Source organism: Geotrypetes seraphini, chromosome 16, assembly GCF_902459505.1.
Source record: "Geotrypetes seraphini chromosome 16, aGeoSer1.1, whole genome shotgun sequence".
Taxonomy (NCBI): domain Eukaryota; kingdom Metazoa; phylum Chordata; class Amphibia; order Gymnophiona; family Dermophiidae; genus Geotrypetes; species Geotrypetes seraphini.
Window position 1 is genome coordinate 36,519,196 of NC_047099.1, and position 12,873 is coordinate 36,532,068.

General features: G+C 45.1%; 1 protein-coding gene across 1 annotated transcript in view; it reads left to right on the forward strand.

Annotated features, from left to right (window-relative positions):
- Window positions 1–12,873, forward strand: part of ZBTB7B (zinc finger and BTB domain containing 7B) — an 89,518-nt gene that overhangs the window by 68,806 nt on the left and 7,839 nt on the right. The window lies entirely within an intron of this gene.

Genomic DNA, 12,873 nt, shown 5'->3' on the forward strand with positions numbered 1-12,873 from the left:
AGGAGAGCCATCTACAAGCTTTACAAGATGGTTTTACCAATAACAATTCTCAAGAAGCGTGTAAATACGTACTGTTATCCCCTAACAACAGCCTCCGGAAGAGCGTTCCAGATTCCTACCACTCTGAGTGAAGAAGAACTTCCTTACGTTTGTACGGAATCTTTTCCCTTCTAACTTTAGCGAGTGCCTTCTCGTTCTCTTCACCTTGGATAGGGTGAACAATCTCTCTTTCTCTACTACGTCAATTCCCTTCAATATCTTGAATGTTTCGATCACGAACCTGTAATGTAACAATTGCTTCTATGACTTTAGCTAAGGTTGGAAGATTAGCTATGGGTTGATAATTCCCAGCATCTTCTCCTTTTTAATGAGATTTAACAATAGATACCATATTGTAGTAGTGAGTTTATCGGATTAGTTCATCTAGCAATGATCTTAACAATCTTGCAGCACAAGGGTCCAGTTTATAACCCCCTTCAGAAAATCGTAGAAGCATTGTCTTAACATCATGTAGGTCAACCAACTCAAATGAAGTCCATATACGCTCTACTGGAATAACCTCTAAAATTTCATCTGTTTCTACTGGAGTAAAAACTAACTCTACATCTACCTATGGTAGGGATTTTACAATCCTATTTATCTTAGACTGAAAAATATCTGCAAGATTCTGAGAAGTAATTAGTATAGGACAGTTTTGTGTCAGAGATTGTATAAAGGACCTCACCAATTGGAATAGCCCTCTACTAGAAATAGAGCTCTGACTAATGTGCTCAGAAATAAAATGCTTCTTTGCCAACATCATGTAGGTCAACCAACTCAAATGAAGTCCATATACGCTCTACTGGAATAACCTCTAAAATTTCATCTGTTTCTACTGGAGTAAAAACTAACTCTACATCTACCTATGGTAGGGATTTTACAATCCTATTTATCTTAGACTGAAAAATATCTGCAAGATTCTGAGAAGTAATTAGTATAGGACAGTTTTGTGTCAGAGATTGTATAAAGGACCTCACCAATTGGAATAGCCCTCTACTAGAAATAGAGCTCTGACTAATGTGCTCAGAAATAAAATGCTTCTTTGCCAACTGCATTTTTTTGGTTTATAATGGTATAGCGATATATAAGAAATAAAATAAAATTAAATTAAATATACAGGCCTTCCAGGTAATAAGATCATGTTCTTCCTTCATTTTTACCTAATGTCTTTCCAGCTGCCTAACTTTGCATTTGAATATATTTAATTCAGGAGTAAACCATGCTTCTTTCTTCTCCGTAATTTTCTTAGTTTGAAAAGGAGCGATATCATCCAGATTTGAACGTTTTGTTCAGGCTGATTCCAATCCAATTGAGTTTGTGATAAATGAACATCTATGTTATTCCATAATTTCTGCTTAAAGTATATGTCCCCTTTCAAAATGACGATCAAAGTCTGGACAACTGTAGAACTTCTTTCAGGTGCACATCTGAGTTGGTTTGAAAATATTTTATAAATGGATCAATGATGAATACACCACCCCAGTAAGGGCACGAAAGAAATTTCGATTAGTGTCCTGGATGTATGAGGTCCTAAATTAGGTTTAACACTGTACAAGTTTACTCTCTAAGATTCTTCACAACTTTAGAATAAGCCATTTTCACACGTGATCTGTTTACGTGCTAGTTTGATGTCTTCTGCATTGTCTGACCATACCGAGCATAGAACTGAAGCCTTGTCCACAAAAAGGCAATCAAAGCAATGCCTCAATCACAAGGCAAACAATTTTGCTCTAGGTTCTTTCCCATTCCCAAAAAGTCGGGATGTCTCGGACCCATCCTTGATCTTGGTGAGCTAATCCTTTATTTTCTAAAGAAAGAGAATTCAAAATTAACTCCCCTCGCCACGATACTCCCTCTTATTAGTGACAATTACCAGCCCATCCTCTTTTGATCTCAAGAATTCCTACACTTACATCCCACTGGCAGTTTCTGTGTTTCTCAACTGTAATTATCGGTACCAAGTCCTTCCCTTGGGCCTTTCCTTGGCACCCAGCGTTTTCACAGAATGCCAGGTAGTTTTGGCTTCATGCCACTGCAAAGCAAGTCCTTCATGTTGCCATGCCTCGATGATTAGAAAGAGAGAAAACTGAAGCCAGATAAAGACCAAAGGGCCTATCTATTCTACTTATCCCCTCCTCTCACTTAGAGATCCAACAGACTTGTCCCAAGCTTTCTTGAATTCATATACAATTTTGTCACTACCGGAGGGGGGATGGGATGCTACGCTTTCACTACCTTTTCACCACTTTTTCCATGAAAACCTATTTTCTGAGGTCATTTCTAAACCGATCTCCTTTCACCTTCATCCTATGCCCCCTCATTCCAGAGTTTTCTTTCAATTGATAGAGACTCACCTCAGGCGCTTCATGAGGGGCTTTTTTCACCTCAAATCTCCCAAGCGAGTCCTGCTCTCAGCTTAGGACCTTAATATCATTATGCGTGTCGGAATGTATCGGTGTCTGCTATCTGTTTCCTTGCATTTCCCCACCAGCAAAAATAGGTATTCACTGTCTTCGAGCTGTGGTGCTGAAGAAGACTTCTATGAATCCCATGGACAGCTAGAGTCAGGGCAGGATTGACCAATAGGCCAAGTAGGCACGTGCCTAGGGCCCGAAATGGTCAGGGGGGCCCGATGAAGGAGGGCATCAACATTGTTTTTTTTCTAAACGGCAATGGGCCCCTCCAGCATCGATTGGCAACATCGGCAACACGGCAAGTAAGACAAGCAAGCAACGCGGGTAAGAAAGGCAACAGGAATTGTAATTGTGCAAGCGGTGCTGCTTGCCCAAAGCTTCCCTCTGACGCAGCTTCCTGTTTCCGCCTGGGCGATGGCGGGGTGGGGCGCAGGGCAGGGCAGGAGGCCCAGTGTACTTGTGTGCCTAGGGGCCCTCGACGAATTAATCCTGCCCTGGCTAGGGTCACCAACAAAGATGTTCTTGATCATATAAACCCAGAGTTGTCCCTGGAAGGCAAGATTACCAAACAGAAACTCACCTATTTTGGACATGTGACAAGGGTGAATTGACTAGAAAAGGAGGTGCTACTCGGAATGGTCAGTGGTAAAAGGAAGGAGGGGAGGCCAAAGGCCTGTTGGCTGGATGCCATCAAGAATGACACGGGAATGAACATCAACCAATTGAAACTTGGCGAGGACTGACCTACAGAATATCCAAGTGTTGGACATGACTGAATGGGTAGTAGTAGCTTCAGGGCCATGGTGGCCTTGGTGGTTAATCTCAGAGCATTCTCTGTCCACCACCTGGTCGTCAGTCTGTACCTTTACCAAGCACTGCTGCCTAGGTCTCATTGCCTCCCAAGACTTAGTCTTCAGACGAGCGATACTCTGCATTATATTTCCTTGCTGTCTCCATGCACCTCACGATCATGGGCGGATCTGAGACCCACTGAGCTAGAGGAGAGCTCTGACACAACAGATCTGTCAGATGACTTCATATAGCTTGGCTGTATTTCCTCCCCATTACAGCACTGCCTTTTTTCTCACAAAGCCAGTCTGACTATCAAAACTGATGAATCCTATTTCTTGAATTTCAGGTCTCTCTCTGGCTGAAGTCTTTTTCGAGCAGGGCATTCCACAAAACCCTTTCTCACCCCAAAGACCATGTAGTCGACAAAGAACCAGGTTTTAACTGGTGTCCACATAACATCAGAGCTTTAATCTGGCACAAGTATTGGGGGACTTCCCCAGAAAAAGGTTCGTTATGGGTGACCAACAGTCATATCCTTGGAGGCCGGTATGGGTGGTCTGGTTTATTTTGAATGCATTTACCTTTATGTTGTGCCTTTCCAGCAGTAGGGTATACATGAGATACATTCAAGTACAGTAGGAATTTTTCTGTTTCTGGAGGGTTTACGTTCTAAGTTTGTACCTGAGGCGATGGAGGTTTTAAGTAACTTGCTCAAGGTTAGAAGGAGCATCAGTGGGATTTGGTCCTTGGGTTTCCTGGTTCTCCAGCCCCCCCCTCCCCCGCTCAAACTACTCGACCACTTCTGCACTCCTGATCTTCTGCCTTTGAGCGTACTGTCGGACCAGGAGTCGGCCACTAAACTAATATGGCCCGTTCCCCTGTAAAAGTTTTTCAATACGACAAGCGAGACCTCAAAATCAATTCTTGCCTTCTCTGGCACCCCTTAGAAGGCTGGGGGCCTAGCTTCAAACTTCCTAGCTCTTCCCCTGTAGGAAAGTGGCCTCCTCTGGTTATAAGCAGAGAATGCTGCTGCCTTTTCACTATCGTCATCCTAAAGGAGGCCAGTGAGTGGAATTGAGTTCTTTGAAGGTCAAATGTAAGGTTGGAGTAAGACGCTGAGGACAGTCCCTTCTTGACCTTTTGGCTGAGAATGAGAACCAACCAGTACAACATGGGCAGGGACTGGGGAGAATGTGCTTAGAATTTAAAGGCAGGCAGTATATAAATGTCAAGAAATGACCTGACCTGAAATAATTCTGTCAGCTGGCCCAACTGTGGCCCAGCCTCCCCGTCTAATGTACGGCCATTGAACTGTGCAGGTTTTGAAGGCTGGGAGTTTCTGCCACTGTACATGTTTCAGCCCCTGAGGAAGCCCAGTGATACGAGTTGGGCCTTGTTTTTAAGATGCATTTCTAATACAGATTTGGTTTTCTTCAGAGGCAAGAGTCATGAAATTGAGTTGACTAATCGCTTACTGTCAGCAGGGGAGATTCTTGAAATGACACCAACAAGAAAAGAAACTGGAAGGGGGGCAGAGGGTGTGAAACCAAGACAGCTGAGTGGAGAAGAACACTGGGAAGGAGCTTGAGAGATGCTGTGTCTAAGGCCCAGAGGCGTGGCCAGGCTCTTTTCACTGGTCTTGGAGCCTTGAAAGGATTCTTTTTTTTTTTTGGCCGTGTGAAGGAATGAAGCCTAGTGGTTTGCTCTTGCATCTTATATACTTCCAAGTCAACGGAACCAGGACTGGAATCTGACATTCACAATTCCCAGGGAACATGTCCTACACACTTGGTTCAAGTTTCCACTATTTATTTATTTACTCTCCCTCCTGTTGGGGATCCTTCTAGGCGGCTTACAATCTAAAAATAATTAACATAAGAACATAAGAAGTGCCTGTGCCAGGTCAGACCAGAGGTCCATCGTGCCCAACAGTCCGCTCGCGCGGCGGCCCAATTGGTCTAGGACCTGTGTAGTAGTCCTCTATCTATACCCCTCTATCCCCTTTTCCTTGAGAAAATTGTCCAATCTCTTCTTGAACCCTATTACTCTACTCTGTCCTATCACGCCCTTTGGAAGCTCATTCCAGGTGCCCACCACCCGCTGGGTGAAGAAAAACTGCCTAGCATTGGTTTTGAATCTGTCCCCTTTCAGCTTTCCCAAATGCCCTCTCATTCTTGTAGTTTCTGAAAGTTTGAAGAATCTGTCCCTCTCCACTTTCTCTATGCCCTTCATGATCTTGTAAGTCTCTATCATATCCCCTCTAAGTCTCCTCTTCTCCAGGGAAAAGAGTCCCAGTTTCTCCAATCTTTCTCTATCTCTCTCTCTCTATTTCTCTCTCTCCCTTTCTCTCTCTCTCTCTCTCTTTCTGTCCCTCTCCACTCTCTCTATGCCCTTCATGATCTTGTAAGTCTCTATCATATTCCCTCTAAGTCTCCTCTTCTCCAGGGAAAAGAGTCCCAGTTTCTCCAATCTTTCTCTATCTATCTCTCTCTATTTCTCTCTCTCTCTTTCTGTCCCTCTCCACTCTCTCTATGCCCTTCATGATCTTGTAAGTCTCTATCATATCCCCTCTAAGTCTCCTCTTCTCCAGGGAAAAGAGTACCAGTTTCTCCAATCTTTCTCTATCTCTCTCTCTCTATTTCTGTCTCTCTCCCTTTCTCTTTTTCTTTTTCTTTCTATCTCTCTCTCTCTCTCTATTTCTCTCTGTCTCCCTTTCTCTCTCTCTTTCTGTCCCTCTCTACTCTCTCTATGCCCTTCATGATCTTAGCAGCAGATTCCTGTGTTATCGCAGCGTTTTTTCTGACAGTGCCAGGCGGCAGAATCTTTGTAATACTTACCTTTTTTTGCTTTATTTAATGCATTTTGGCGCCATCTACTGGGCTACCTTTTACACCCCTGAGGAAGGCCTCTTTGGCCGAAACACGGACCATGTTGGGATTCCAGTATAAGCTTTACTATAAAGGACTTTCTATGCCTGCCACCTTTTATTATTTCATATATTTGTGTAATTTTAACCGAAATTAGTTGACATTTTAAATAAACACATTGTCCACATAGTGGTTTGACCTGGGTCCCTTCCCCGCTTCCTTTTTTTTGTCGAGAATGACTAGAGGCCATCCAATGAAGCTACTAAGCAGTACATTTAGAGCAAAATTAGAGAAAATATTTCTTCACTCAATGTGAAATTAAATTCTGGACTTCAATGACAGAGAATGTGGTGAAAGCAGTTAGCTTAGCAGGGTTTAAGAAAGGAGTCCATAAGCCATTATTAAGATGAACTTTTGGAGAAATCCACTGCTTATTCCTAGGATAAGCAGCATAAAATCTTATTCTTATGGGATCTTGCCAGGTATTTGTGACTTGTGTTGGACATAGGATACTGGGCTTGATGGACCTTCAGTCTGCAAGGTTAACAGTTAATGTTCGTATATGTTTCTGTCAATTAGATATTCTTCTGACATTTATGCTTTGCTTACTATGAATGATAATGGCAGCCATCAGTCATGCTTGAAAAACAGGTTTCTGAGCTTTGGAAATGCTTTCGATGCTTCTTCCGTATCTTGTAAATTTCAGAGAGGCACCTACACGTCCTGAAGAATCGGCAGATTTTCATTTTGAAGGTGTGTTAGTGAAATGGTTATTGCTCGGTGCCTGACCTTTGACCCTCTGTCTGACAGTACACACAGCGCAGTTCAGGTCCTAATTATCCAGCTCTGACTGGGGGTAGCTTTCCTGGAAACCAGAAGACCAGAAGCAACCTGGTATCTCAGACTGACGTATTTAGGCTATATTGTAAAAACAGAAATGTTTATGACTGTTGCACCTTATGCTAAGGCTGCTGCCTCGGCAAGTCCTTTTTGCTGGAGAGGGTGTAGAGATGACGGTACTCCATTGCTCAGATCAGCTGCTCTTAACTGTACCCGTCTCCTCCACTGCCAGTTCCAGACTTCGTTCCTTTCATCTAGCTGCCCCCTATGCCTGGAATAAAATACCCGAGTTTTGTCCGCCAACCCCCTTCCCTTCCCTTGTTTATAAGCAGACTAAAAACCCACCTTTTTGACATAGCCTTCAGTCCTTAACCCTACTCTGCTGTCCTCCAACCGAGCCAGCTGATTATCCGTTCCCCTTAACTGTATCCATGACATCCTGATTGTCTGTCTTGTCAGTTTAGATTGTAAACTCTTTTGAGCAGGGACCGTCTCTTATGTGACTCTGTACGGTGCCGCGTATGTCTGGTAGCGCTATAGAATTAATTCATCATAGTAGTAGTAGTGTGAACTGAGCTTGTGATGTCATAATGCCTCATTCCACCAATAAGAGCCAACCTCATCAGTGATGTCACAACAGCTCGATTGTCCTGTACTCCTCTCTGCCTTCCAACCCAACCAGCTGATTAACCCTTCCCCTTAACTGTATCCATGACACCCTGTTTGTCCGTTTAGATTGTAAGCTCTTTAGAGCAGGGACTGTATTCTTTATGACTCTGTATAGCACTGTGTACATCTGGTAGCGCTATAGAACTAATTCAAAGTAGTAATGTGAAGAGTTTCAGTCTTTGGGAAGCAGATCTGAGCTTGTGATGTCATAATGCCTCATTCCACCAATAAGAGCCAACCTCATCAGTGATGTCACAATGACTCGACTGTCCTGTACTCCCCTCTGCCCTTCAACCCAGCCAGCTGATTAACCCTTCCCCTTAACTGTATCCATGACATCCTGTTTGTCTGTCTTGGCTGTTTAGATTGTAAGCTCTATGGAGCAGGGACTGTCTTCTTTGTGACTGTACAGCGCTCCGTGCGTCTGGTAGCGCTATAGAAATAATTCATAGTCGTAGTCGTACATGTAGTGGTCTACTCTTTGCAAGCATGTGGGTTCAGAGCTCCAGTAGCACAAATGCTTTATTGGCACAGCAGTGGCATGGCGAGGGTAAGAGGCACCCCTTCTTCTCCGCCTCCAGCTCCTTCCTGAGCCTCCCCCCACCCGGCCGCGCAGTTCGTAATGCTGCTCTGCAGGAAAAACAAGAGAAGGGGCACATGTGCACGACGGGGGGAGGGGGGGCGCGGAGAGGAGGACGGGTCCCTGCATCCTTTACAAAGACCACACCTCCCGCACCCCCCCTTACTACGCCAGCGCAGCGGTGTCTGGTGGGTCTCTGAAATGGAGACCAACCTGCCCTTCCGATGTTAGGGGTGTGACACGGCAGCTGCGTTGGTTCTGCTCCCTAAAGGGCCCTTTCGCTACGGCGCGCGCTAAACGCTAACGCGGCTTAGTGTCAGGACCCCCTATGCGAGGGTGGTGCGAAAAGTCTGGTGAAAAAAGCAAGTTGAACCACGTGGTTTTCCACCGAGGGCTAAACGCTTGGCCCAGCGAGTTTCCAGGGTTTTTTTTTTTTTTTGTAAGCTATTTTTTTCTACGATACGAAACCCCCCTCCCCCTTGGAAACTCGCTGGACTAAGCGTATAGCCCTCGGTGGAAAACGGAGCTGTTGAAGTTGCTTTTCGACCAAACTTTTCAACCCACCCTCATAAAGCTCGGAAAAGCCCAAATCACGAACCTCACTAGGGTGGAACAAATTGGACCCCCACATCAAAAGGGTTCATAGACAACGACGCGAAAGACAAAGGCGCGCCCAGACAATTGAGCGCAGCGCGGAGGCGCGCGCCGCTCAAAATTACTGTTTTTAGGGCTCCGACGGGGGGTTTTGTTGGGGAACCCCCCCCCACTTTACTTAATAGACATCGCGCCGGTGTTATGGGGGGTTTGGGGGGTTGTAACCCTCCACATTTTACTGTAAACTTAACTTTTTCCCTAAAAACAGGGAAAAAGTTAAGTTTTCAGTAAAATGTGGGGGTTTAGAACCCCCCACACCCCCCACAATGCCCCCACAATGCGGCGCGATGTCTATTAAGTAAAGTGGGGGGGGGGTTTCCCCAACAAAACCCCCCACCGGAGCCCTAAAAACAGTAATTTTGAGCGGCGCGCGCCTCCGCGCTGTGCTCAATTGTCTGGGCGCGCCTTTGTCCCGGCGCGCTTTTGACCTGACACCCATCAAAAGGCTGGACATACCGTGAGAAGAACCTCGGATAGAAAAGAGGTTCAGTGGCCCTTGTGACGAAACGCACTTCTTTCCTGTAATTTTGATGAGTTTGCATCTTGATGTATTTGGGGGTTGTAGGCTTTGTACGCGTTTAAAACCTTGTAATGTTTGTCTAATTTTTTTGTGGTGTTGTTTTAAGTTAGGCCGTAAAGGCTGTGTCTTGCTGATGTAATCGTGCCCAAGCCTGCGCACAGAGACGACTTTCTAATGGAGCCCTAGGTTTCGCTTCGCCCTTCCTCTTAGCTCTTCTCATTCTAGCGAGAGAAGGGGGCCGTCTGTTGAGTTGGGTTAAGAGTAGAGGTGTAGTGTCAGTTTGGACAAGTTCCTGGAGGAAAAGTCCATAGTCTGTTATTGAGAAAGGCACGGGGGGAAGCTACTGCTTGCCCTGGATCGGTAGCATGGAATATTGCTACACCTTGGATTTTGGCCAGGTACTAGTGACCTGGATTGGCCACCGCGAGAACGGGCTACTGGGCTTGATGGACCATTGGTCTGACCCAGTAAGGCTTTTCTTATGTTCTTACGTGAGCCAAATATAGGACAATCAAGCCATTGTGACATCACTGATGAGGTTGGCAATGAGGCATTATGACATCACAATCTCAGCTCTGGAATGTTGCTCTCATTGGGGTTCCGGAATCTTGCTACTCTTTGAGATTCTGGAGTGTTGCTACTCCTTGGGTTTGGGCCAGGTACCAGTGACCTGGATTGGCCACCGTGAGAACGGGCCACTGGGCTTGATGGACCATTGGTCTGACCCAGTAAGGCTGTTCTTATGTTCTTACGTGAGCCAAATATAGGACAATCAAGCCATTGTGACATCACTGATGAGGTTGGCAATGAGGCATTATGACATCACAATCTCAGCTCTGGAATGTTGCTCTCATTGGGGTTCCGGAATCTTGCTACTCTTTGAGATTCTGGAGTGTTGCTACTCCTTGGGTTTGGGCCAGGTACTAGTGACCTGGATTGGCCACCGTGAGAATGGGCTACTGGGCTCAATGGACCTTTGGTCTGACCCACTAAGGCTATTCTTATGTTCTTATTGCAACAGTGATCGAAAGCCAACCTGGTGGACGTGCTGTGAGAGAGAGAGAGGTGGAAGGGTGCCATCTTGTCTAATCTCAGGTTGAGCACTGCTTTCAGAAAGGCGTGAGGGACCACGAGCTGCGGCAATCAAGGGTTCAACCAAGGCGTAAAACGGGTCCCTGCCGCCCTCGAGTCTAGAGCTCAGGGATACCTTCTGCCCGCTCTTACAATGGCAGGGATGTCTTTTGCTCTTCAGGTGCCTGAGCAGGTCAAGTGCATTGGTGCAAGCGTTCAAGTTTATTAGTTGGCTTGATTAACCGCCTTAAACAAAGTTTCTAAGCGGTGAACATTTAAAAAGTTACATAGATTAGGTAACAAAACAGTCCATACAATTAATAAATAAACTTATTATGCTAAAAATTAACATTGTTAAACACAAGGTAAGGAGGGATGAAATACAATTTGTAAAGTAAAGAGGAGACATCAAAGGAAAATACAAAAGGGTAATAAGACATTTGAGGGGAATAAAATAAACAAAGCAATAAGATAAAAGATTAACTTGCAAATGCATCTCTAAAAAGGAAAGTTTTTAACTCGTTTTTAAATTTTACAAACTCTTTCTCCTCCCGTAAAAACATAGGGAGGGCGTTCCATGTCTGCGGTGCCGTACAAGAGAAGATAAATTGTCTCCTTGTATTGATAATTTTTAGAGAAGGAATAGATAAAAGATTTTGTTCGCTAGATCTCAAGGTTCTCTTTGCAGAATAAGGGATAAGTAATCTGAATAAAAATGCTGGGGTCTTATTATATAAAGTTTTAAAAGTAATTGTACATAATTTATGAGTAATTCTGTGCATAACAGGAAGTTTGGGGATGTTCTCGGGGACTGAACTGACTTGTGGGGAGGGGGTGGGGGGGTGGGGGTGGGGGGCTCACATTTGAATCCCCTGGGAGACAAGTCTGGAACTTGCAGGAGGCCTGATGCTTCCTTCGCCCTCACCCTCCCTCGCTTCCTTCCTCTGTGCCTTTGCCGCGTTTCATTGACAGACGGCAGATGGACGTGTGACAGTCTCTGGTGCTGGCTGTGAGATGTCGGGGTGCTCTGTCCTTATCTGTACCAGGAATCTTCTGCACAGTGCACTGCTTCTGTCAAAACCGCCCTCGGAGGGGAAAAAAAAAAGTAGCTGCATTGTTCGAACTCCTCCAGGTTTCTCTCTGCCCTCCCCTCCCCCCCCTCCTCTCTCCGGTTCTGCTACTGCTGCTGCTCAGAGTCCCTGGGTATTGTTTGATACTCATTAGCAGTGTCTAGATTCAGCGTCTTTTAGAGCACAGAATGACATGAGGACAAATTTGTCCCTGTCCCGTCTCCACGAGTTTTGTCCCTGTCCCATTCCTGTAAGCTCTGCCTTATCTGCACAAACCTCGAACACTTATGATTTTAAAGCGTTTGAGGCTTGCGCAGATGAGGACGGAGCTTAGGCATTGGTGGAATGAGGCATTATGACATCACAATCTGAGCCCTAGAATGTTGCTACTTAGGGTTTTAAAGGGTTTGAGGCAGATGAGGACGGAGCTTAGGCATTGGTGGAATGAGGCATTATGACATCACAATCTGAGCCCTAGAATGTTGCTACTTAGGATTTTAAAGGGTTTGAGGCAGATGAGGACGGAGCTTAGGCATTGGTGGAATGAGGCATTATGACATCACAATCTGAGCTCTAGAATGTTGCTACTTAGGATTTTAAAGGGTTTGAGGCAGATGAGGACGGAGCTTAGGCATTGGTGGAATGAGGCATTATGACATCACAATCTGAGCTCTAGAATGTTGCTACTTAGGATTTTAAAGGGTTTGAGGCTTGTGCAGATGAGGACGGAGCTTAGGCATTGGTGGAATGAGGCATTATGACATCACAATCTGAGCTCTAGAATGTTGCTATTTAGGATTTTAAAGGGTTTGAGGCTTGTGCAGATGAAGACGGAGCTTAGGCATTGGTGGAATGAAGCATTATGACATCACAATCTCAGCTCTAGAATGTTGCTACTTAGGATTTTGAAAGGGTTTGAGGCTTGGGCAGATGAGGACGGAGCTTGCAGGAATGGGGACTGGACAGGAAAATGAGTTCCCGTGAGGACAGGGAAAAATTTGTCCCCGTGCCACTCTCTACTTTAGAGCCCACCTACATTCCCCTTCATGACCCCCTTGTGTCACAGAAGTGTCCTTTCAGGAATGAGAAAACTAAAGCTTCAATGAAAATAGCCCAGTGTTCGGAAAACCAAGTCCTGAACTAAAGTGTATTCGTTAGGTGCATAGAAAGCCCTTATAAATTAAGATAAAGGTATTAAGACCCCCCCCACCCCCATGTACGCTTTCTCTCACACAACACTTTCATTGCCATAGACGTGTTTGTTTTTTTTTTTGTTTTTTTTCTGCCCTATCTCCGGTAGCGTATAATGTTGTTGCATCACCCTCTGTCTCCTGTCTCCGAACTGAGCTCGTATCTG